This window comes from Salminus brasiliensis, chromosome 1 (genome assembly GCF_030463535.1).
Source record: "Salminus brasiliensis chromosome 1, fSalBra1.hap2, whole genome shotgun sequence".
NCBI lineage: Eukaryota > Metazoa > Chordata > Actinopteri > Characiformes > Bryconidae > Salminus > Salminus brasiliensis.
The window spans coordinates 5,991,206-6,018,946 of NC_132878.1; the positions used below are offsets into that span (position 1 = coordinate 5,991,206).

The following is a 27,741-nucleotide window of genomic DNA, read 5'->3' on the forward strand; positions in this document are numbered from 1 at the left end:
CCTATTGCAGCCATTTTTTCACGAGCTGTCAACCATACACCGTGCAGCTTGATTTAGGGGGCGTGTCAGTGTGTGTTTGCTGTCGTAACGACGGGAAAAGTTCGCCTTGTGCAGCTCGGAACGTTAAAAAGTCATGTAATGAGTCTCTTAATGAATCATGAGGTTTTTTTTTTGGCGTAAGGTGCAGTAATAAACCAATCAGCGTGTCTCTGTGCTCCCTTTAAGAGCCGGGTGCGGTCAGACTGACCTTGGCGGATTGCTATTTCAGTGGTGTAAAGCGTGGGGGGGTGTACGAGCGTTGGGCTGCACGCGCCTGTGTTGACAATTCACTGCAGTGATAGCAACGAACATCTGACTGTTGATGAACGTCTGACTAGGCTGTTTTCAGTCAGTGGAGCTCCTCCTGTGTTTTCCGTCGCCTAGATACACAGAAATATGCCAGAAACTGACCTCAACACCCCTCATTTCGTGACCACCGCGTCCATCAGCGTAGATATATTCGCCAGCAGCGCTCAAAGGGTTGAAAATAGACTGTCGGCGGAGTGTAAGATAGCAATGAGCATTGCGACAGGGTGTAAAACAGGGCCTGTTCCTATAATATAATACTGACATATGCAAATGATGCAAAATAATTCAATTAATTTCTAAAGAATTATTAAATTTGAGATGTTTTGCTGCTTCCTAAAGGATCTGAAAACTGCCATTACAATTCAGCTCTCTCTGTCCCCTGACTGTAGAGGCTGCTTGTTTCCTAAACTTTGCTGGTAAGTGTAATTGCAGGTCTTTTATAATGTTTTTGTGCAATTGTTCTGTCATCAGCTTCAGCTGTTTCCCTCAGATGACCTGGTCACTGCTGCTGGCCAAGCGCACCAATAAGCCCAATTTCTTTCCTCCTACTGAGAGCGTTTATTCCGAGCTGATCTCCCAGACAGCTTCTAAAGCTTCATATTAGTCCACGTCAGTCTCCCGCCACCACAAATAAAGCCTTTTGTGTTTAGCAACAGGAAGGAGCTTGATTCAGTTTCTGAGTGGAAACCAAATGTACAAACATTAACTTTTATGCAACGTTTAATACTGACCGCTGAACACCAAGGAACCAGTACTGGACATTAGTCCAATATCCAGTATTAATCATATCAATCTCAGTAGATTTAGAAACATGGCAGAATATTGTTTATCTAATATCTAATGAGCCTGAATGAGGGTTATTGGAGATTTCACACACTGCACCAAACCCAGTGAACTAGGACTAGAGAGGCTATCCACGATGAGACCAGTCTAACCTCCATAACGATAAAAGTGACTATTATCCAGCTCTATATCTCTTTATGTATATACAGAACTACTGCAGTACAATATTCGCATGTTCTTACTATGGACAAAAGTATTGGGACACCCGCTCATGTCCCATTTCTTCTGTAATCAAGGGTATTTATTAATAAAATAAATAATAATAATTATTATTATTATTATTATTATCCAGCTTTTGTTGGAGTATCAGTGTCTCTACTGTCAAGGGAAGAAGACTTTCTTCTAGATTTTGGCAAAGCATTGCTGTGAGGATGGAGTGATGGATGTTGGATGATGATCACCACCCCACCTGATCGCCATCCTCACTCATCCTTAAGTATTGGATGGAGAACACTGTCAGTTCCTCTACTGCTCCACAGCTCAATGATGGGGGGCTTTATACCCCTCTAGCCCACACCTGGCATTAGGCAGCATGGTGCCAATTGCTTCATGTTTGTTTATCTGCTCCAGAGAGTCCTATTCTATTGGCAGTCCTTCTCTACAGTGACTAGACAAGCTGTGTGTGTGCATTTGCACTTCTGTGTCAGAAATGGGTGCAGCTTAATGGGTGCATTCTGTTGTTTCTTGTGAACGGACCGTCGTCAAAGCATTTCACATGACGAATGAACTCGACCTGATCAGTGAGTCTCTTTAATCGAAGTTTAATTAGTAGATCTGTCTTCCACCTAATCACAATTATAACAACACTTTACGCTGTTAATTAAACGCAGTGCAGCAAATTATGACACCCAGGACCCTATTTCAGCGATCTTTTGGCGAGCAGTAAACTGTGCACTGCGCTGCTTGATTTAGGGGTGTGACGGTGTGTCTTTGCTATGGTAACGACGGGAAAAGTTTGCCTTGCTCAGCTTGAAACGCTCAAAAGTCATGTACTAAGTCTCTTAATGAATCATAGGTGTGTTTTTTTGGGGGGCGTAACGTGCAGTAACAAACCAAACAGCGTGTCTCTGCGCTCCCTTTAAGAGCCTGGTGCGGTCAGACTGACCTTGGTGGGTTACTATTACAGTGGTGTAAAGCGTGGGGGGGGGGGGTGTACGAGCGCCGGGCTGCACGCACCTGTGTTGACAATTCACTGCTGAGATAGCAACGAACATCTGACTGTTGACAAACATCTGTCTAGGCTGTTTTCAGCCCTCCTGTGTTTTCCGTCGCCTAGATACACAGCAATACGCCAGAAATTGACCTGAACACCCCTCATTTCGAGACCACCGCGCCCATCAGCGTAGATATATTCACAAGCAGCGCTGCTGTTTAACTGACGCAGACGGAAGGAGTGTAAATCTTAGGGTTGTAAGATAGCAATGAGCATCGCAACGCGCCGTGCGCAGGGTGTATGATAGCGCCCCCCCCCCCCTTTTTTTTTTTTAATCAGTCAGTACTGGTGATTTTTTTCTACTGGTCAAAATAGAGCAATAATATCATCCATTATGGCTGCTAACAACCTTGTTATGACTAAAGCTTTACCACTGTTTATGCACATACACACCATATGTCCAAATGTTTGTGGACACCCCTTCTTATAAATACATTCATTATAAATACATGCAACATACACCTTCAGCTGCACTCATTGCTGTCCAACATTCTGACCTCACTAACACTCTTGTCGCTAAAGCCCAATAAATAAATAAATAAATAAATAAATGTTCACAGCAATGCTCCTCCAAATTCTAGTAGAAAGTCTTCGTCCTTGGACAGTAGAGACACAGTTACTCCAACAAAATCAGGATAAACTCGTATTAATACCCTTAATTTAAGAAGAAATCAGAAATTACCAGATGTCCCAATACTTTTGTCCATAGAAATAAAATGCAGACGCAGGTATAGAGCTCGTTATCGTGATTAGACACATCATATTATAGACATCGCCAGTTGGCGACTGACCAGCTATGCTTTATTTCCCCTGATTTTAGAAGAAACAATGAATGAGCAGGTGTCCCAAAACTTTTGTCCATAGAGTGTATGTGATATATATACACATACATATATACATATACACACACACACAGACAAAAGTATTAGGACACCTGCCTGCGCGTGCATGCATGCATATAACACCACACACACACACACACACAAACACACACACACACATTTTGTTTATTACTGTTATTCATGTATTTATTATTATACATAATTCTGTTATTATTGATTGTGATATTTCTGGTATGTAGAAAATTGCTTAAATATCTTTATACAATATTTATCACCACTTTTACCCAGAAGTCCACCACTGAAAAAGTCCAGCCCCTCCCCACTGGTGTGTAACTCCTCTAGCCAGCCAGCATGTTACAATTTCGAAAGCCAAAGAGCAACAGCCCAGTGTTTACCCCATAACTACAGAGCACGAGGGCAATGCAAAAAAGGACAAAAAAGGCACTAGATGAGCACAAAGTTGTGTCAACAATTTGGAATTGCAAACATGGTCCTGCCTCAAGGTCAGCAGTGGTGAGTTACAACCAGCTGAAGGTCCAGCAACACCACAGAGCTCACATACAAGAGCCCACAGCCTACATTTCTCTCACACGTCCCACCCTGTGTCCTTCTGCGTGGGTTTAAGCACCAAACACAGCCCAAATTCATCCATCTTTACACTGACCGGCCACAACATTAACACCACCTTACTGTCCAGTCTATCAGCTCCACTTCCCATACAGCAGCACTGTGTAGCTCTATAGACCCAGACTGTCTCCAGCTGTTCCTCTGCAGACCCTGTACCAGCCTCCTCCTCCTCCTCTCACCCTGCTTGTTCCTCAATGGTCAGGACCCCACAGGACTGACCACCTAACAGCAGACATGTTGTTTTAGTCCATGCATGTAAAATCCATGCAAATTCACATTTATTTCAGATGCAGCAAATTTCACGTTCAGGTTCACGTCTCTGTGTAAAACGCTACTAAACTTCAGTGTCTGGCCTTTAAACGAGCTGCTGAAAGTCCAAAAAAAGTGCTAAAAGTTTATTAAATGTCTGTATACGGTTGTTCAAACGTTTGGTTTCGGAACAAAGTCTGCCCCAAAACATAAATAAATAAATAAATTATAATAATAAAAAGAATTACAGATACCAATACGGTATCAGTATCGGTGCAGCACTAGTATCTACATGTACTATATGTACTACTGTATGTGGCAGTGGTGGCTCAGCCGTTAGAGCTCCGGGCTATTGATGACAGGGGGTTGTGGGTTCGATACCCGGGCTCCACCGTTGGGCCTTTGAGCAAGGCCTCTTCGCCATCTCTGCTCCCCGGGTGCCCACCAATCTGGGTGGGTGGGTCGGTGGGTGTGTACGATCTCAGGTATCGGAATGGGAAAGGAAACAGTGGTCCGGGCCTCTCCGAAGTACGATGAGGCCTCTGCCTCTGCCTCTGTGGACAGAATTCTGCAAATAGCAGAAAGTGATGAAATGCTAATTTTACGTCGGCCCTTCAAACCCAGGGAAACGTAAAGGTCAATATTGAAGCAGCTGAAGTCTCCACCATCGCACTGCTGACACACAACAACAGAGGAGGCCTGCTCTGCCTGCGTTCACCAGATTCATGTAAATAGGGGAGAAATCTCGGCTTGTCTGGAGGAGATGAGGATGCTGTTCTCCGGCCTTTGGTCTTTTGTTTTGCCTGTAACTGAACTGGTGTTTGAAGGTGAAACGGGCTGGATTGGCTGTGTTTTTACACACAGCAGCTCCTCGGGAGAGGAAAGGAAGTGCTTTTGTGTGAAAACACACACACGTTAAAACTGACACCGGGGGAAGTTGCGAGCGACACAGAGGCGGCCTTTGTGCTTCACTATTAGCCCATAAATCTAATCAGGCGTGTAATTCATAACAATGAAGCGGAGGTCCCCCTTCTCTGCAGCCTCCCATGAGAGGGGAAACATTCGATATTTAGGGGGAAATCTGGGGATTTCTGCAAATTCATACAGCATTGCAGCCTTAAAACAACCCGATTAAACAAACAAACAAATAAATAAATAAATAAATGAAAGACAAAAAAAAATAAAGAAATGATAAGGGCCCTTTACATTACTGCAAAACACTGCAGCAAAATACGTAATAATAATAATAATGTCAGAATATTTATTACGCACATCTAAGAGCACCACGGAAGTAAGAGAAGACCTTTTTGCAGCCACCACTGATCTACACACACACACACACACACACACACACACATATAGATCACATATATGGATGGATCTGGACATGGAAATATTGGCGTTCTAAATATTCCAGCATTGTCGCATCCCTAAAGCAAAACACATACAAATAGGAGGAAAATGCATTTTTTGGGGATATTGGGCCTTTAAATAACCAGGTAATACTGAGCCACACTACTATAATAATAGTACATTTATTATGTATAATGTTTAGCATAATGTCATTAATATTTGTTCTGCATATCTAAGAGCACCGCAGAAGTAAGATAAGGCCGTCTTGCAGCCACCACTGATCCATACACACAAACACACATATGTATATGTATGTGTATATAGATAGATAGATAGATAGATATACAGAGAGAGAGAGAAAGAGAGAGAGCGAACGAATACACATGGATCTGGACATGGAAATATTGGCGTTCTACATATTTCCCTGATGTCGCATCCCTAAAGCAAAACACATTTAAAAAGAATAGGAGGAAAATGCAGTTTTTCATGATATGGGGCCTTTAACTAACCAGGTAATACTGTGTCACACTGTAATAGTAATAATAATAATAATAATAATAATAAATATCAGAAATAGTAATACTAACTGTAGTATTAACTAAACTATAGTTATATATATACTGTATATGTATATACTGTTATGAATGTCCGTTCCGCACATCTAAGAGCACCATATATATATATATATATATATATATATATATATATATATATATATATATATACAGAGAGAAAGCATACACACATGGATATGGACATGGAAATATAGGCGTTTCACATATTTCCATATTGTCGAATCCCTAAAGCAAAACACATTTTAATAATAATAATAATAATAATAATAAATTTAGTATTAAGCATAATGTTATTACTATTCTTTCTGCACATCTAATAGCACCACATAAGTAAGATAAGGCCTTTTTGCAGCCACCACTGATACACAAACTTATATATATATACACATAACATATATAACATAGTTATACATAACATATATAACAAACACATTATATATATATATACACACACATACATACATGTGTATATCACATATATGGATATCTACATGGAAATAATGCTGTTCCACATATTTCCACATTGCCGCATTCGTAAATCAAAACACATTTTAAAAAACGCCCCCCCCCATGTAGCCCTTTACATTACTAGGTAATACTGTGTCACAACTGCATCCCAAAAAAAAATTGGCCCTTAAAATTATTAGATTACTGTGTTACAATATAATCATAATAATAATAACAATAATAATAATAAATTATAGCATTAACCATAATGCCATAATATTCATAATGCACATCTAAGAGCACCATAGAAGTAAAATTAGGCCGTCTCACACACACACACACACACACACACACACACACACACACACACACTGCAATTTTTGTTCCAGCATGCTGGATAAGGCTGATTGATCTTTTACAATATTTGCAGGCGAGGAAAGGGAGGGAAAAAATAACAAACAGAAGAAAAATCAATGCTCTTGTGCACAGAAGCCCAGAAGAAGCTCAGGAGCTCAGGAGCCCAGAGAGCTGCAGGCAGGCTGTTGCAGCAGCAGCAGCTCAGCTCAGATTCTCCCAGATTCCCACATCCAGCCTCTCCTCCAGCCTCTCAGCGCATCTGCCTGCTTTCAGCCACACTCCGGCTCCAAACAGCCTCCAGGAGACCAGGCAAGGCCGGGTTAGCGGCCAAACCGAGACTAACTCACGAATTACAGAGAAAATCTGAATTTGCAATCAGATTAATTGCAATTTCTTAATTTTCGGGAATATCTGCCGGCAGGGGGCGCTAATTTCTCCACACAAAAAAACGAAAACGACATTCAGACAGGAGGCTGAGATTAATCACACCTAACGCCCCTTTTCCGCACAAAGACGAAGCGCTGTGCGTAAATAAGCCTCCTAACAGCGGGATCAGCCGCTCAGGGGCGAAGCACCGGCTCAAACGCGGGGCTTAATCGCCGAATACGAGCCGAATACAGCGGATTTCTGCGGGCAAACATGGCTGCGTCGCTTCTGCTGCTGGCCGCTCTCCCCTTCCTGCCGTCGGCCAGCTTTTCTTCACTGAGCAAAGCTACAAATTTACAACAATAAAAGCCCCGCTCGGGATTTAAAAAGTGCGTTTTTTAGCCTAAACTCGACTTGAAAAGCTTTTAGGGAGGAAATAAAAAAAAAAAGCCCGAGTCGAGGCAGGAGGCAGGGAGCAGAAAAGCAACATTCACATTTTCAGAAAAAAAAAAAATTCTGAAGTTTTTTCCCAAAAGCGTTTAGTTCTGTGATCAGTGCGCTTACCCGAGCTGCATCAGTTTCACCCACAAAAACGCAGAAAATCCGGAGCAGCGAGTGGACAAGCCGCAAGGCGCCGGAGTGTAGAAATGAATAAATCTAATTCAGAAAAAATAGAGGAGAAAAAAAGGAAAAAAAAAAAAAAAGAGGCAGTGCTGCGTCTCCTCCTCCTCCTCCTCCTCCTCCTCTCCTCTCCTCCTCCTCCCAAAACCAAACCCAGGCACGGGGGTCATGCGGATGATTTTTTTTTTTTTTTTTTTTTTCCCTTTTCTTTTTTTTTTTTTATTTATTTTATTTTTTTCTTTTTTTTTTGCAGGGTGTGAGGAAGAGTCCTCCCTCCTCTCCGCATGACGAAACCAGAAAAAAAAAAAAAACAAAATCAGAAAAAAAAAATAAATAAATAAAATAAATAATTAAAAGCGAATTTGTTTTTTATTTACTGCAATGTTTTAATGTTTGAAACACACGATTATGCATTTCTATGGTGTTTATTAAATAATAATATTAAAAACACAACACATATGCACATATGCGCGCGCACTGGTTCGGTCGGTCGGTGTGTTTTCGCCGTGCTGCGGGCGCGGTGCTCCGCCATCATACACTTCATATATACACACAGAGAGAGAGAGACAGAGAGAGAGAGGGTGTTCAGAGGTGTTTGCCGTGCATGAAAAACTGCGTAAAACCGTAGCCCGTTTATCCTCAGTTGCAGAACATGAATAATATTAATACGATATGATAAACAGCCGGTAATGCGCACCTGAATCGTTAACAAAAAAAAACTATTGTTGCGTTATTTGATTGTTTTTATATATTAGAACAATTATTAGCGTCGATTCTGTCTATATGTCTAAATTTAATTAATTAAATAAATATATGCATGTGTTTAATGTAAAACGAAGCCTCTCCAGGGGGACTTTTATTTACTCTCTAATGGAGCCGCTTCTCTCTCTCGCGCTCTAATTCATAATAAAAGTCCCCTGCTGTAGCGCTCTCTACCGGCCAAGTTCAAACAAACAAAACTAAAAAAAATTACGATTTGTGAAATTTGCAAAGCGAGAAATGCAATTATTGAGGATTAATCTGTACAAAGCCGCGGAATCGCGCATTTGCTTGAATACATCAATAATTAAACAATACAAATCAGATGAATGAAATTGATAAATAATATTCTGCTTTCTGATGAAAAAAACAACAACAATTTGACACTAGAAAAAAAGAACTTGATACAGATACTTATAAGTAATTATTGTTAATTGATTAATTTTCAGTTCTTAATTTTCAAAGTTTATATAAATGCAAACAGCATTTGAACACTGTTACATCCTGTTCTGGGCAGATGGGCTGCAGCACAGTCAACATACATAATGCATATTCTCATTTATTAATTAAGTTCTTTACATCCCTGCTTGAGATAATATCTATATGGTCTCACAGTGAGCACTGAAGAAGAAAGGAGAAACTGTGTGTGATTCTGTATCAGAGCTATTCCACAGATTCCCAGTATCTTAAAATTCCCAGCACCTGGATTATCAGGAACCTACAGACACTGAGATTCCACTGGTTTCCAGTAATGCAGTGGGGAATGTAATGGACTCCTGCGCCCTCTAGTGTCCACAGGGGCGGAATACAAGTAAAGAGAAAGCGGGATGCAGTTTAATACAGCACAATATAACACAGTACAGTACAGCACAGCACAATATAACACAATATATAGTACTATAGTACAGTACAATACAATACAGCACAATATAACACAGAACAATACAGTACAATATAACACAATACAACACAGTACAGTACAGCACAATACAACACAGAACAATACAGTACAAAATAACACAATACAACACAGTACAGTACAGCACAGTATAACACAGTACAGTACAGCACAATATAACACAGAACAATACAGTACAAAATAACACAATACAACACAGTACAGTACAGCACAGTATAACACAGTACAGTACAGCACAATATAACAGAACAATACAGTACAATATAACACAATACAACACAGTACAGTACAGCACAATATAACACAGAACAACACAGTACAATATAACACAATACAACACAGTGCAGTACAGCACAGTATAACACAGAACAACACAGTACAATATAACACAATACAACACAGTACAGTACAGCACAGTATAACACAGAACAATACAGTACAATATAACACAATACAACACAGTACAGTACAGCACAATATAACACAGAACAATACAGTACAATATAACACAGAACAATACAGTACAATATAACACAATACAACACAGTACAGTACAGCACAATATAACACAGAACAATACAGTACAATATAACACAGAACAATACAGTACAATATAACACAGAACAATACAGTACAATATAACACAATACAACACAGTACAGTACAGCACAATATAACACAGAACAACACAGTACAATATAACACAATACAACACAGTGCAGTACAGCACAGTATAACACAGAACAACACAGTACAATATAACACAATACAACACAGTACAGTACAGCACAATATAACACAGAACAATACAGTACAATATAACACAGAACAATACAGTACAATATAACACAATACAACACAGTACAGTACAGCACAGTATAACAGAACAGTACAGTACAATAAAGCACAGTATAATGCAGTACAATACAGCACAGTACAATACAGTACAATACAATAAAGCACAGTATAATACAGTACAATACAGCACAGTACAATAAAGCACAGTACAATACAACAAAGCACAGTATAATACAGTACAATACAATAAAGCACAGTACAATACAATAAAGCACAGTACAATACAGTACAGCACAGTATAATACGGTACAGTACAGTATAATACAGTACAATACAGCACAGTATAATACAGTACAATACAGCACAGTATAATACAGTACAGTACAATACATTACAGTATAATACATTGCAATACATTACAGTACAATACAGCACAGTACAATACAGCACAGCACAGAATAATACAGCACAGTATAATACAGTACAGTACAATATAGTACAACAAAATATGGTACTGTATAATACAGTACAACACAATACAGCACAACAAAATGTGGTACATTACAATACAGTACAACACAATACAGTACAACAAAATACAGTACAGTATAATACAGTACAATACAGTACAACAAAATACAGTACAGTATAATACAGTACAATATAGTACAACAAAATATGGTACAGTATAATACAGTACAACACAATACAGTACAACAAAATATGGTACAATATAATACAGTACAATACACTGCAGTGCAGTACAACACAATACAGTATAATACAGTACAGTACAACACAATACAATATAATACAGTACAATACACTGCAGTGCAGTACAACACAATACAGTATAATACAGTACAGTACAACACAATACAGTATAATACAGTACAATACAACACAATACAATATAATACAGTACAATACACTGCAGTGCAGTACAACACAATACAGTATAATACAGTGCAGTACAACACAATACAGTATAATACAGTACAATACAACACAATACAATATAACACAGTACAATACACTGCAGTGCAGTACAACAGAATACAGTATAATACAGTACAGTACAACACAATACAATATAATACAGTACAATACAACACAATACAATATAATACAGCACAATACACTGCAGTGCAGTACAACACAATACAGTATAATACAGTACAGTACAACACAATACAGTATAATACAGTACAATACACTGCAGTGCAGTACAACAGAATACAGTATAATACAGTACAGTACAACACAATACAATATAATACAGTACAATACAACACAATACAATATAATACAGCACAATACACTGCCGTGCAGTACAACACAATACAGTACAATACACTGCTGTACAGTACAACACAATACAATACAGTATAATACAATACAACACAGTACAGTACAATATGGTACAGGACAATACAATACAACACAATACGGTACAGTACAGTACAATACAGGACAGTACAGTACAACACTTTACAATACAGTACAATACTGTGTGTATACAGGTAGCGACAATATTTATATATATTTTATTACACACACACACACACACACACACACACACATGACCATGTTAAAACCTAAACAGACTTTTAACTATCTGCCAATATTAATCTTACCACTATTAACCAACATACTCTCATTACTGCCATGTCTACATTAAGTTCTACCACACCATCATTATTACATTATGATTATGATCAGAGCACTTCATCAGTATAGATGGTTTGGCAACTTTTATCAATAAATAAATATATATGGAGTTAAATAAGCCTTTGTCCTTGCAGTAGCTTAACTGCTCCTAGTGACAGAGCCTGGTGGGTGTTGTTGGCAGACCCAGCCTGACCAGCTAAGCCCATATGAAAGCAACCGGCTGTTCATATTTTCAGCATAGGGTAAAGGTATAGGTATAGAGTTTTTTTTATCTGGATGACCAGCTTTTCAACCACCTTGACCATCAAAGACCAGCTTAGACTTTCTGTAACGAGCTGGAGTGGACAGGCCCTGTTAGATCCTGAAAAGTCGCAGGTTTCGGATGGTCTAAGCTGGTCTTTAATGCTCAAGGTGGTTTAATGGAAAAGCTGGTGGACCAGCTTGGTGATGATGCTAGTAATGCTGGTCGACCAGCATGGTCAAGCTTGGTCATACTGGTGGTCTAGCTTGGTGCTAGGCCAGCTAAACCATCAAACTCAAACACCCTATGCTGGTCCAGAGCTAAGCTTGACCTGCTTGAACTGGCCAGACTGTTGTTCTCTTTTTAGGTCCTTGATCTAAAATGAAACGCCAAAAAGCCAAAGTGAGAAGTTTGAGCAAGAGTAAAACAGTCCAGGCTCTGTCACCAATGCAACAGAATTAAAAATAACCCCAAAAAAGGAACTAGGAACTATATCATATACAGCTGCACTCATCGTTATTCAACCCCCACTGAGAATTACTTAACCCCTTCAGGACAAGCGTCTTTAGTACTTGACTCTGGACCTCCAGTGGCCTCCAGTTCACTAATATTCTTGGGTTCTTAGGCGACTGTGACGACCGCTCCAGAATCTTCCAGGACTTCTTCTGTAACCCAGCCTTCAGCTTGGGATCATTGTCCTGGCGAAAGGTCCAATGATGCCCAAGCTTCAGCTTCCTCTCAGAAGGCATGAGGATTCCGCCCAGGATTTCCAGATACTTGACTGAATCCATCTTGCCCTCTTTCCACACGCCGCAGGTCTCCATTTTTAGAGCACCACCGCCATGCTTCACTGTAAGCAGGGTGCTCTTTTCAGCCTAGGTTTCAGAAGAAGTTCTGGAAGATTCTGGAGTGGTCGTCACAGTCGCCTGAATTGAAGCCCATAGAAGATCTTTGGTGGGATTTGAAGAAGGCGGTTGCAGCAGTAAACACAAGACCATTAGTGGACTGGAGGCCACTGCCCTCATGGAACGGGCTTAGATGCTTAGATGGAGTCTGGCTATGCATCACGCTTGCAGCAGGTCTACTAAAGTACTGAGGGGTTGAGTAATTCTGAGACTGCAGTGGTCATTATAAGTGGCACTTTGGGTTGAATGAGGATGAGGAATTTAGAAATGCTCAGGAAAGTCTACAAATCATCTTACAGCACCCTGAACTTTCTCTACTGTCCAGTAGAGGTCGCTAGAACACCACAAAGCAGCTTCCGGGCCTTGTGGAAACAGTCCATACTGCACTTTTAACTCAGAAGAACTGTAAAATGAAACCTAATGTGTTGACATGTGGCTTAAACATGTTTGAGCTTCAATCCAGAGACATGCCAAATAGAAAAATACAGCTTACGAATAAAAACGAGAGGGTTTCTAGACCAGTATCTGATCCATGGGTGTGATTTTGATTCACTACAGTGTTTTTTTTAAATATTTATTGCCAAAAAAGAACCCCCTCCCACACACGCCCATTGCCTTCATGATTCATGAACTTCGCAGACAAAAATAGACGCTTCCCTAATTTGCAGCAGGAATAGCTTCACATTCACATTAGCAGACATAAGCCAGTCACATGCCACAAGCCACGACTAAATCACTGAACGTATAATGTTAGACAGATTAGTGCGAGCTATGCAATCTCTGTGTCACATCTGTATCTACAGATGTCATCTATATGGACAAAAGTATTGGGACACCTGCTTTTTCAATGTTTCCTCTGAAACCAAGGGTATTGAAATGTTTGATTTTTGAGGTTGGATATTACATGATCAGCACCCCACCTCATCCCCAACTCCCCAACTCATCCCAAAAGTACTGGATGGAGCTTCACCATCCATCATTCCAGAGAACACAGTTCTTCCACTGCTCCACAGCTCAATGCTGGGGGGCTTTATACCCCTCTATAGCCCACGCCTGGCATTAGGCAGCATGTTGATCTACTCCAGAGAGTCCTATATCTATCCTATATATTAGCAGTACTATTCTACACGGTCAGCAATGGGTGCAACTTAAAGTATGTAGCTGAATGCATTAGTTAGATGAGGTGTCCACAAACATTTGGACATGTGGTTGTATATGAAGGAATTCAATGTGTATTGTAAGGTGATCTGTCCAAAGAAAACTTCCTGTTTATGACTCTGACACTGTTCTGTGGGTTGCCAGATTCCTTTCATAAACCAAAACCCAACAGCCTGATGTCCTTCACCCCTACAGAGGCCCGGCAGAGCGCTCCGTGGGTCGGAGGACGAACTGGGGTTCGGGGGTGGGGGGGAGTCAGTCACTGTGAGTGGGTGATGAGATGAAATGAAACGTTAAGAATAGACCATTTCCTCATATGCTCCCAATTAACACCCAGCCAAAAACAACTCGTCCCCCGCTGAGCATAGCACTGCAGAGCTGTAGAGCTTTACTAAAGCCCAAAAAACTCACTGACTGTGAATTTACGGCACACTGGACCGCAAGGTTCTGTAAAGGTTTCATGTTTTAACAAAAGCAAAACATGTGAGGTGTTATCATCTCTATGGAAACCTTCACACAGAGCCATAATAAAAGCAGCGCTCTTGGATGCTGGAGAAGGTTCATGAGTGATGAGCAATGGAAAAGCACTGCGACAGGCTTGGGATCTGGCTCGACCTCGCTTCAAGTGCTGAGTTCCTACTGGAAGATGTTTTGAGGGTGTATGATTTGGCAGCAGGATGAAAACACCTGGGAATGTCTGTAAATGTCAGTGGGCCAGGGGTTGCAGAGGGACAGTGTCGTTAAATCATCAGTTATAATAATATTATGCTTTATTTACATCAATCTCAGAAGCTAAAGGTCACTTACGGACGCCACAGTATTTTTTTTCACTCTATTAACATTATGTCTATCATTGGTTTGTCCGACGACTGTTACACACCGAACCCGGTGCAAATAATTTGACACATGCCGGAAAATCTGGACACAGTTACATCAAAACTGTACAGGACGAACATCAGGATCAGCAGAACTATCTAACCAAGTACAGTCCTAATTAGTAATTAATTTATTTAATTCTTTTTTTTCCCACTTATTCCCCAATTTTAATAACTAACCCAAACATATTCTCCCCCTATGCAATTCTCCCAGGGTGAAGACCAACATGCACGCCTCCTTTCTCTGAACTGCTGTCGATGCAACGCCACCAGGCAACGAACGCATCCGGAGGAAACCTGTAGCTAGCTCTGATGCAGCAGCCGGCAGACCACAGTGCCGGCCAGAAAGTGCCATCTACCCACCCTGGACAGAGCAAGGCCAATAGCAATCTCTCAGGGCCTCGGCTGAAAACTGGCTAGCAGAATGACCGGGATTCGAACCTCCGATCATAGTGACAGTGCCTTATTCCTTTGGACCACCTCAATCACTTTGCCTGATCTGAGAACAGTATGGATCCACTTGCGAGTCAGCTCTGAATTTATTGGACAGGAAAAGACATTTTAAAACGAACATTATCTAGAACTTCCAGAAGTTCCATAAGTTGTAGGCTGACATTTTCTCATAAAACTGGCCCCACCCACTGGAAATTTGGCTTACTATGACTCTGCTCACTAAGTGCCGGCCAATGAGAGAGCTTGTCTTGTGGGGTGTTCCTGGTAGGCTGTGCCTACCAACTGGTGAGGAAGCAGCAGGGCCAGTGATGCTTATGGAGGCCCCACCTCACAACTTACAGGACTTGAAGGATATCTTGGTGCCAGAGACCACAGCAGGACACCTTCAGAGGTCTTATGGAGTCCATGTTCGGAATGGTCAGATATGTTGTGTAGGCACAAGGGGAGCCTACTCAGGATTAGTATTAATGCTAATGTTATGGCTGATCTGTGTATGTTACACATATGGACTCTATTTGCTCTGTTATGCTCTATTCTGAGCCTCTTTCATAAAGCAGTCCAGCCTAAAACACAATAAGTAATAATAATAATAATAATAATAATAGCAAATAATCTATTAAGTAAGTAAGTAAGTAAGTTTCTTTTTATTATTCTTTTTTTACCATCTTTACTATGATTATATAGGTTATTATGATTATATATTATGATTATAACACTTGAGCAGAAAAAGTTGTGGTGGTACGATGCATCTGAAGAGACGAAGCATCCAAAACAACCAATGGCTACAGTCTGTTCATTAAACTTTCATTAAATAATTTTCCAGACTGTATCCATCTGTTTTTCTGCATACTTTGTAATTAGCCTCCTTTTACCCAGTTACTCAGGACCCCAAAGGACTGACCACTACAGAGCAGGGTGGTGGGTGGTGGGTCATTCTCAGCACTGCAGTGCATTTTGGTATTCTTAACCCAACTAGATGGGTTTGTTACTGTCCCATATATATATATATATATATATATATATATATATATATATATATATATATATATATTTATATATATATATATATATATATGCAAATGACCTCTGTGTGATTGGATGCCCTATTCTGAGCCTCTTTCATAAAGCAGTCCAGCCTAAAACACTCTTTATAACTTTAGCAGGAATGGGCGGGGCTAAACTACAGTAAGTTGAGTAGGTATATACTATATCACAAAACCAATTATTTCTAAACTGGGCTGTTTTTGCAACATTTTAGGAGAAATGTGGGCGTTTTCAAAATGTATCAACATTAGTCTTCAAGCTATGTCAAATTCCCTAATTTCCAGGAAACCAGGTGCTCCAGGTGCTTGTTCAGTCTCTCGTCACTTGACCACTGCAGCTCTCTTCTGACTGGTCTCCCTCTGCAGAATGCAGTGGCACGGGTCGGGTCGTCTTCAATGTTTCTAAGTTCAGCCATGCTCATCTCCTCCTCTGCTGCGTTCTCTCTTCACTGGCTTCCTGTAGCTGCTGCCCAGGTCATCAGATTCACCCTGACTCTGGCCTACAAAGCCAGGACTGGACCAGCCAGCCCCTTTGTACTTGATGATAATGGTCAAAAGCTGATCTGTACCAAGACCCGCCATCCTTTAAGATCCACGGAAGACGAGCGTCCAGACTTTTTTCTGTCCTGCACCGAAGTGGTGGAACGAACTTCCCCTGGGTGTCCGATGCTTGCTGTCCTCAAACCCAGACTGAAGACCCTCCTCTTCTAAGAGTACTCAGGTTAAGAGAAGAGTATTATGGTCTCCATATTGACTTGTGTTTAGTAGAGTCTAAGATTAGAGGATCTTTGAATTTTTAGTCTATTTAAACTAGCTGAGGTTTTTCTTGGGTAAATAGTGAAGAACTTTTGTAAGTCGCTCTGGAGAAGAGCATCTGCTAAATGCCCTAAATGTAAATGTAAATATGTGGCAGTGGTGGCTCAGTGGTTAGAGCTCTGGGCTGTTGATGACAGGCTTGTGGGTTCGATTCCCGGGCTCGGCAAGCTGCCACTGTTGGGCCCTTAAGCAAGGCCAATCACCCAGTCTACTCCTCGGGTGCTGGAGTTGGCTGCCCCCCACTCTGGTTGTGTGTGTGTGTGTGTGTGTGTGTGTGTGTGTGTGTGTGTGTGTGTGTGTGTGTGTGTGTGTGTGTTCACTACCACAGATGGGTCAAATGCCAAGGACACATTTCGCTGTGCAGTGGCAGATATGTGCACCTTTTCCTTTATATTCAGTACAGAAACCATCAAAAACTGTGATCCAGAGCTTGTCCAGCATTTCAGCACATTCTGGTTCCGGTAAACCGGAGTTGAGGTAAAGCAGTTTCTTTCCACCCCTCCACATGTCAACTGATAATTCTCAGAAGAAGAGTCCAGGCAGTGGCCTGGAAACCTCTGGGAAGAAAGACGTTCCCACTGAAAACCCACATTTCTCAGATTCTGGGAATAATATATAATCAGTGAAACGTACCTGCTCTAGCAGGCGACTCAATATTATGTTTTCTTCTCCGGAGACCCGTTCATTTTAAAGATGACCTGTTTTCCAGATAAGAAATGTATGTTTTCCATCCCTTTTTTCCTCCAATCTTCAATCCTGGAGGCAAAGTCAGTGTTGATGTAGCAGTCGCAGAAGAACAACGACATCTGGAGTCAATTAACACCTGCTAAAAAGTGCAGGACTGTTCTCGTTTATAATTAGATTAATAACCTCATGTACTGGGTATTGTTTATCTTATCGTTGTCAGTGCAACAGTGACCCAAACAGACATGGTCTAAGTTACGCTTACCAGCAGTGCTTACAAAAGCATGGTGTGAATTAGCATGATTTATGTCTGACTCATAGTTCCACTGAATTAGGGGAGATATCGTGTGGACAGTCCAGATTCTCAACTTTTAATCAATGTCACATTCATGTTTGCAAACAGAAGAAGAGCTACAGTATGTGTCCAGTATATGTTTGTGGATGCTCCTTCTAATGTACAAACATAGCCTGTCTAGTCCCTGTAGAGAAGTACTGCCAATAGAATAGGACTCTCTGGAGCAGGTAAACCAACATGAACCTGTTGGCACCATGCTGCCTAATGCCAGGTGTGGGCTATAGAGGGGTGTAAAGCCCCCTATCAGCATTGAAATGTGGAGCAGTGGAAGAACTGTGTTCTTCTGTAGTGCTCCATCTAATGCTTTTGAGATGAGTTAAGGTGAAAGGGTAAAGTTGGTGATGAGGTGAGGTGATGATCATCATGCAACAACATTCTGTCTTCACTAACGCTCTTGTCGCTTAATGCAATCAAATCCTTACAGCAATCCTCCTCCAAAATCAAGTAGATAACATTCTTCCCTGGACATTAAAGACATTTACTCCAATAAAAGCAGGACAAACAAGCAGGAAACCAGAAGAAACAATGAATGAGCAGGTGTCCCAATATTTTTGTCATGATCTGAATTTGATAAAGTCATCGTGCACCATTACCATCACCAATATCTTCTTAGGAATTTCTTTCTTAAACTTATTCTTGAGAAAACCCTTAAGACAAAGCACTCTTTAACTTATGGATCCTCGTAAACTGGACAAATCCCAAATAAGACGATGTTGTTGAGGATTAGATTCTTCGTGAAACCTGTGAGATCTTAATAACAGTTAATGAATAAGGCCCAATGTTACTGTTAGCCACACGACCATGCTGGCAACAACAATAACCATAACAACAATGAATAAGCTAGTGTGCTCATTTAGGAAAAAACATAGCGCATCCAACAAGACAATGGGCCCCATTTTAGTGATCTTCAGGCGAGCCGCCAACCCTGCACCGTGCAGCTTGATTTAGGGGGCGTGTCGGTGTGTCTTTGCTATGGTAACGATGGGAAAAGTTCGCCTTGTCTGGCTCGAAACGCTCAAAAGTCTCTTAATTAATCATGGGTGTGTTTGTTTTGGGTAGTAACATGCAGTAATAAACCAATCAGGGTGTCACTTGCAGTTCCCTTTAAAAGCCAAGTGCGGTCTGACTGACTTTGACGGATTGCTATTTCAGAGTAGGGGAAGGCTTGCAGATGCAGTGGAGCACCTCACCTCTAAAATAATGTTATTTTATTTTGTATTTCTGTTGATGTAAAACTTTGCCTAGCTGCCTATGGGTTTGTGCACTGCTGTGTGTCCATGTGTGCATAACAAGCAGGGGTGTACAAGCTGAGCACGTGCCTGTGCTGACAATTCACTGCCAAGTGATAGCAACGAACGTCTGACTGTTGATGAACGTCTGCCTAGGCTGTTTTCAGTCAGTGGAGCTCCTCCTGTGTTTTCCGGTGCCAAGATGCACAGCAATACGCCAGAAATGAAAACACTCCTCATTTCGAGACCACCGCACCCATCAGCGTAGATACACTGCTCAAAAAAATAAAGGGAACACTTAAACAACACAATATAACTCCAAGTAAATCAAACTTCTGTGAAATTAAACTGTCCACTCAGGAAGCAGCACTGATTGACAATCAATTTGACATGCTGTTGTGCAAATGGAATAGACAACAGGTGGAAATTATTGGCAATTAGCAAGACACACTCAATAAAGAAGTGGTTCTGCAGGTGGGGACCACAGACCACATCTCAGTATCTATGCTTTCTGGCTGATGTTTTGATCACTTTTGAATGTTGGTGGTGCTTTTCACTCGTGGTAGCATGAGACGGACTCTACAACCCACACAAGTGGCTCAGGTAGCGCAGCTCATCCAGGATGGCACATCAATGCGAAAAAAGGTTTGCTGTGTCTGTCAGCGTAGTGTCCAGAGGCTGGAGGCACTACCAGGAGACAGGCCAGTACACCAGGAGATGTGGAGGAGGCCATAGGAGGGCAACAACCCAGCAGGACCGCTTTTGTTTAAGGAGGAACAGAAGGAGCTCTGCCAGAGCCCTGCAAAATGACCTCCAGCAGGCCACAAATGTGCATGTGTCTGCACAAACGGTTAGAAACTGACTCCATGAGGATGGTATGAGGGCCCGACGTCCACAGATGGGGGTTGTGCTCACAGCCCAACACCATGCAGGATGCTTGGAATTTGCCAGAGAACACCAGGATTGGCAAATTCGCCACTGGCGCCCTGTGCTCTTCACAGATGAAAGCAGGTTCACACTGAGCACATGTGACAGATGTGACAGAGTCTGGAGACGCCGTGGAGAGCGATCTGCTGCCTGCAACATCCTTCAGCATGCCGCTTTGGCAGTGGGTCAGTAATGGTGTGGGGTGGCATTTCTTTGGAGGGCCGCACAGCCCTTCATGCGCTTGCCAGAGGTAGCCTGACTGCCATTAGGTACCGAGATGAGATCCTCAGACCCCTTGTGAGACCATATGCTGGTGCGGTTGGCCCTGGGTTCCTTCTAATGCAGCACAATGCTAGACCTCATGTGGCTGGAGTGTGTCAGCAGTTCCTGCAAGATGAAGGCACTGAAGCTATGGACTGGCCCGCCCGTTCCCCAGACCTGAATCCGATTGAGCACATCTGGGACATCATGTCTCGCTCTATCCACCAACGTCACGTTGTACCACAGACTGTCCAGGAGTTGGCGGATCCAGGTCTGGGAGGAGATCCCTCAGGAGACCATACGCCACCTCATCAGGAGCATGTCCAGGTGTTGTAGGGAGGTCATACAGGCACGTGGAGGCCACACACAATACTGAGCCTCATTTTGACTTGTTTTAAGGACATTACACCAAAGTTGGATCAGCCTGTAGTGTGTTTCTCCACTTTCATTTTGTGTGTGACTCCAAATCCAGGCCTCCATTGGTTAATAAATTTGATTTCCATTGATGATTTTTGTGTGATTTTGTTGTCAGCACATTCAACTTTGTATAGAACAAAGTATTCAATGAGAATATTTCATTCATTCAGATCTAGGATGGGTTATTTGAGTGTTCCCTTTATTTTTTTGAGCAGTGTATATTCACAAGCAGCATTGCTGTTTAAACGATGCAGGCGGAGGGCGTGAAAATAGACTTTTGGTGGGGTGTGAAATAGCAATGAGCATCAGGGTGTAAGATGGGGCCCAGATAGTCTTTTATAAATGGATCAGAAAGTGCTGGTGGATTCAACACACTGATCTGTTTTAGTATGTGTATCACATTTCAATCTGCAGGTGGACTGATCTCTAGGGGGGATGTGGAAAAAAGGTTAACCCCTTAACACTCAAAGGCCTATTACACACTAAGGTGTATTACTCAGCAACAACAGGGGCTTCTGTACAAACTGGTGGAGCTGCTTTTTGGTAATAGACACTTTTGGTTCATCAGCGGGTCATGGGCTTTTTAAGGGGTCAATGCAATCACTCATTCGCTTCTGTCATTCAGAAGTTCAGCCTAGGCCTGGAATTCAGAGCTCCATGCCGCCAGTGTGGCTGTGTGGCCATTCACTCATTCAGAATCTTCAGAAACAGGATGTCTTTGATTTGATTTGAGTGTTTGATCTGATGCCTTTTTATGTCTGAACTGAGTCTGCTCATGTCCCACGTTCTCACAGATGTGACTGGATGGCCTTGTCTCAACTGGGTCGCTTGTGGCCCACAAGGCTGTGTCCCATTTTTCATTTTGGGATTCAGAGCGATGCTAACGAGCTACAGCTCAGCTGCCTCTTACCCAAAGTTCTTTATATTTGTGTTACAAGCTACACTCTAATAAAAAAAATATTTTTTTATATATATTTTAGTTATATATATAGTTATATATATATTTTATATATAGTTTTAATATTTCCAGGTTCCTGATTCTCATTACCCAGAGAATTCCCAATACTTTAATGCATTCTGAAGGTTCTTTGAGTTGCTATAGCGTAAAAAAGGTAAAATTCTTGCCTCAAACACATCAGTAAATGAGCTGCAGCTGAAACTGCTTAAATACTGTGTTGTTTAGATGTTTAGTCTGTGGCTCCACCCCCTCAATCAGTTTACTGTGTATTCCCATCCTATCACATTGGGAGAGGCCTGACCATGAAGGGCTGTGGTGTTGATGGGATTTGATCTTATGACCTCGTGAGTCTCTTGTCAAGCAGGCAGTTAGACAGTCACTCCACTCTAGAGCTGTGAAGCCGTCTACATTTCTGTGTCTGAGAAAGAAAGGAAGGTAAATTTACTCAGAACTGTGTTTGTATGTAGTGTAAGGTCACAGCTGTAAACCGGCCCTACGGTCTAACCGCTGGAACAGTCTAACGGTCTAATTCCAGTCTGGAATAAGGAGTGAACTGTACATTTTGAAGCAATGTTTGCAGCATAGGTTGGGATCAACCAGTTTTGTTTGAAAATGAAAAACGTGTTGATGTCAAAACCCAACGTTAGACAGATGTTGAATTTTGGTTGAAAATCCAAGTAACATATTCATCAGTAACTAACATTGGGTTAACATTAGGCCCCACATATCACCCCAAAAGGTCACATATCTTTTAGTCACCAACATTGAGTTAACATCAAGCTCCAATGTTAGACAGATGTTGAATTGTGGTTGGAAATCAAAGTCATATATCTCTCAGTAAAAGAAATTGTGTTATCAATAAACTCCAACGTTACATAGACGTGGGATTGTAGTTGGTGTCAAAACCCAACATTTTACAGACGTTGAATTTTGCTTGGAGATCAAAGTCATATTTCTGACAGTAACCAACACTGGGTTAACATTAAGCCCCAATGATACAAAAATGTTGAATTGAAGTTGCAAATGAAAATCGAGTTTACGTCAAAACTAAACGTTGAACAGATGTTGAATTGTGGTTGGAAATCTAAGTCACATATCTGTCAGTAACTAACGTCAGTAATTTTGATTACTTAACACCCTGACTTACAACCAACACCAATTCTTTCTCTATAAACGTTAGAATTTACGTTATAAAGTTTATTAGATGTTGAGTTTCGGTCACCAAACCTTTCAACTTAATGTTGATATTTTACGCCAGCATCAGACGTTTGAAAGATGTTGGATGTTGGTTACTTAACATCACAACTTAAACCAACAAAAAAGTCAACGTCAGCTGTTGTCATTATGGTGTTAGACGGCCTCCTTACATTGAATTTTGGTGACCTGTCGTCACAACCTACCTCCAGCCAGATATCAAGTGATGTTCACTGATGCTGGTGGCCAGCTGGATGGAGAAGAACCATTGAGCTAGAGATCCATTCAGGGAAAAAACCCTATATAACATGTTTTGTGAGTCAGCCTTGCAAACCTGATGTAGAAAACAGCTCTACACCTCTAAGGTCTGGTCTTGAGTGCTTGGCCAGTGCAGTGGCCGTGACAAAGGGTGAAGTGAAGTCATTAAAGTCAGGGTCAAGCTGAGTTCATATCTGGTGCTGAAGGTACTTCAAAGTCTTCTAACACCATTCAGGCGGGGGTCGCAGTGAGGTCACTTTGAAACTGGGTCAAGAGGGTGTTAAGAAAACTGGAAATGTGTTTTATTTCCTATCTGCTCACACTCGTACAGTCTACAGCGTAAGGCTTGCATAACATAACTCACACTGACCTCCAAACGGCATCGTGCTTCGGCCTGGGAGAAGAACACTGGTACCTTACTTGACTTAAAATTAAATTTCATCAATTATTCTAACTCTCTGGGGTCTATAGGCATTTTCTGTGGGGCTCACATGGTTGGAACGTGGTCTAGGTGGGTTCCAGGTGGGTTTCAGGTGGGGTCCAGGTGGGTTCCAGGTGGACATGAGCTCTGACTGGATTGGTACGTACTTTGTCACTGGGTACCAGTTGGGCTTCCCAAAAGGGCTACATCGTTATAGCCCAGCTTGAGTCTCACATGGGTCCCATCTAGGCCCAGTGTGCAGATGAAGACCATGCCTAATCCTTCCTGATCCCATCACTGACTCTGGTTGACATCCATACGCTGACAAAACACCATACGCTCGCCAATCCACATACAGTGTGCACACTGGCCCTGAAAAAACAGTGAATTTAGATCTACACAACTATTGATATTACAGCCGCCTGGACCCGCCCACTCACACTATAAAACATTATAAGAAGTGTTTCAGCCGACACTGAGCTTGGATTTAGGTGCAATACAGGACAGCCAATCAGGACAAAGCTCCTTTACTTATATCAGTCTTAAAGTCATACATACTGCTCATAATATACTGTTTCAGATTTGCTAGTGCGCCCCTAGTGGTCAAAAAGTGGGTGCCCCTAGAGCTTCTGTAGGTCTACCTAATGTTGATTCTCCAACTGGGAGCTGCAACACTGTAGGAAGCAGAAGAGGCTCTTATTAGTGGTTTTCTACCCTCACTAAGCCCCGCCTCCACACACCCATTAACAGGGTTGTTTCTAGACTAATTGTTGTAGTGGGGTACAGCTGTACCCCTTTGCTTGCGTAATAATATTACTATTATTTATAATCTATTATACTATCATTACCATATCATTATTATTCTTTTAATAATAATAATGCTAGTGATAATATTACTAGTTATTAATAATAATACTGATAATTATTATTATTATTTATTATTATTATTATTATTATTATTATGGTAGTGGCATTACTGTCACACATGCATGAAATATTTCCTCTGCAGAATAAAACTATATGTGAAATTGTGATTATCTTAGCAACATCAGCCCCTTTTACTAGCTAGCATAAATCAAGCCTTTGCTAAAGCATAATTCTGATGAATTATGGGAAATGCAGTGCCTGTAGTGGCATGTCCTGCATTTTTTAGATGTACAGAGAGGGCATACTCCATAAATTAGGTACTCCAGATACTTTTTGCTCCTGGGCTCCCCCTACAGTACAGACTTAAGGACATTCTTTACACATGCATTTCTGGACAAGCTGAGAGAGCCAGAACGATGGACTGAGTAATACTACAGGATTTTACACTGGCCTCGCCCAGCATCACTCCTGTGGTGGTAGCATCCCTACCATGCTGTTAGGAACGCTATCGCGGTCGTCACGAGGTCCTGGGCCCCTCGCATCTAATACATATGGGAAGTTGTGGGACACTGGCACACTGGTGTGTGTGTGTGAGGGAGTATTAAACATTTACCCATTAACCAACACAAATAAATGGCCTTAATAATACATACAGGGCATATTATCATTGGACAAAAGTATTGGGACACCTGCTCATTCATTGTTTCTTCTGAAATCAAGGGTATTAAAAAAAGTTTCTGCTTATGTTGGAGTAACTGTGTCTCTACTGTCCAGGGAAGAAGAAGGCCTTCTACTAGAGTTCGGGGAGCATTGCTGTGAGGTTGTATGATCAACTCTTCTTCCACTGCTCCACAGCTCAATGCTGGGGGGCTTTACACCCCTCTAGCCCACGCCTGGCATTCGCCATGGTCCCAATAGGTTCATGGTTATCTGCTAGTCCATGTTCATGAGATTCTAAATTTGACATTTTACACTAATATGAGCGTTACAGCAGTTCTGGAGAGAGGGTCTCGTCGTGCAGCTCCACCAGAGCTCCATAGTGCAGTAGCAGCGTTCCGGCCGAGGCGCCGTTCTCCCTGTTACAGTCAGTGGAGCATCAGCATGATCCTGAAGCTGCTACGTTAAAGTAGAAATGCTTCACAATGCTGCCGTAAAAGGAACGGTCATACAATTTCTATTGAAAGGAGGACCCCCACCTACCCCATCCCACTGCTTCCCTCACATTTACTGGAACGTATAAATTCACCTAGCAGAGAAGAATTTCACCACTTCCAGCCTCGCATCTCTTATGTAAGGAGTGTGTGAGAGTGTGTGTGTGTGTGTGTGTGTTTCGGGGGGCCTTAAAAATATTACTCCAGTAATAATAAAGGGAAATCTCAGGAGTGCATATTGATGGATGTCTCGGATTGGATTCTCAGTGTGTGTGTGTGTGTGTGTGTGTATTGAAGTAATAGCCTTTGTCTGTCTGCCGTTCTGCCTCTCTCTCTCCTGTCCTCCTGTTAAACTCCCACTGTGACCAGTGGTGAGGTCATGACGGCAGCGTGGACGGCAAGGTCAGTTGAAATAGTAAAGCGTGTGAGGAAATGAGGTGGCGTGGGCCGCCTGAGTAGAGACGACTGACTCATTACTCCCCACACATTATATCAGCATGTTCAAGTAAGGCAGCAGGATTCTCGTCTGAGTGGCTGTGCTCCTTTTAGTACACGAGTCGGACAGAAAGCAGGGCTGCCTCTGGAACACTGGCTGATTTTACACCCAATTGGGCCATATTTTGGTTTTCAAGAACGAGGACACTGGGGACAGGCGGCTATCCGCCATGGGTAGGATGTCAGGATGGCCAAGGGGTCTTTAAGTGAGCCTAAGTTGTAGGGCCGTGGCAGTGAGTGAGTGTGTGTGTGTGTGTGTGTGTGTGTGTGAGGGAGTGATAAACATCCACCAATTTATCAACCCCAATTAATAACCTTAACAATACATAGAGGACATTTTAATATTATTATTATTACTATATACAGGTACTTCTACACTTATACACACATACATGATATGGACAAAAGTATTGGGACACCTGCTCGAGTCTATCCTGCTTTTCTTGGAGTAGCATTTCTACGGTGCATTAGCATTGGTACAGCAGCACTGATATTGCTACCGCGCTAGCTGCTGGCCTCACCCAGCATCACTACCACAGCATTAGCATCCCTACAGCAGCATTAGCATCCCTACTGTACCATTAGTATCACTACTGCCCTGGCCACTGACCTCACCCAGCATCACTACCACAGCATTAGCATCACTACCGCAGCATTAGCATCCCTACCGCAGCATTAGCATCCCTACCGCAGCATTAGCATCCCTACCGCTGCATTAGAATCACTTCTGCCCTGGCCACTGGTCTCACCGAGCATCCCTACTGCAGCATTAGCATCCCTACCGCAGCATTAGCATCCCTACCGCTGCATTAGCATCCCTACTGCTGCATTAGCATCCCTACTGTACCATAGGTATCACTACTGCCCTGACCACTGACCTCACCCAGCATCACTACCACAGAATTAGCATCACTACCGCAGCATTAGCATCCCTACCACAGCATTAGCATCCCTACCGCTGCATTAGCATCCCTACCACAGTATTAGCATCTCTACTGTACCATAGGTATCACTACTGCCCTGACTACTGACCTCGCCCAGCATC

General features: G+C 41.9%; 1 protein-coding gene across 4 annotated transcripts in view; it reads right to left on the reverse strand.

Moving 5' to 3' along the window:
- znf618 (zinc finger protein 618) overlaps positions 1–7,915 on the reverse strand; it is a 58,681-nt gene extending 50,766 nt beyond the window's left edge. For all 4 annotated transcript variants that reach the window (XM_072693704.1, XM_072693622.1, XM_072693782.1 and 1 more), the window contains exon 1: positions 7,785–7,915. The gene's annotated coding sequence lies outside the window, so the exon portion shown is untranslated. The remainder of the gene's footprint in view (positions 1–7,784) is intronic.
- Positions 7,916–27,741: the final 19,826 nt, after the last annotated feature.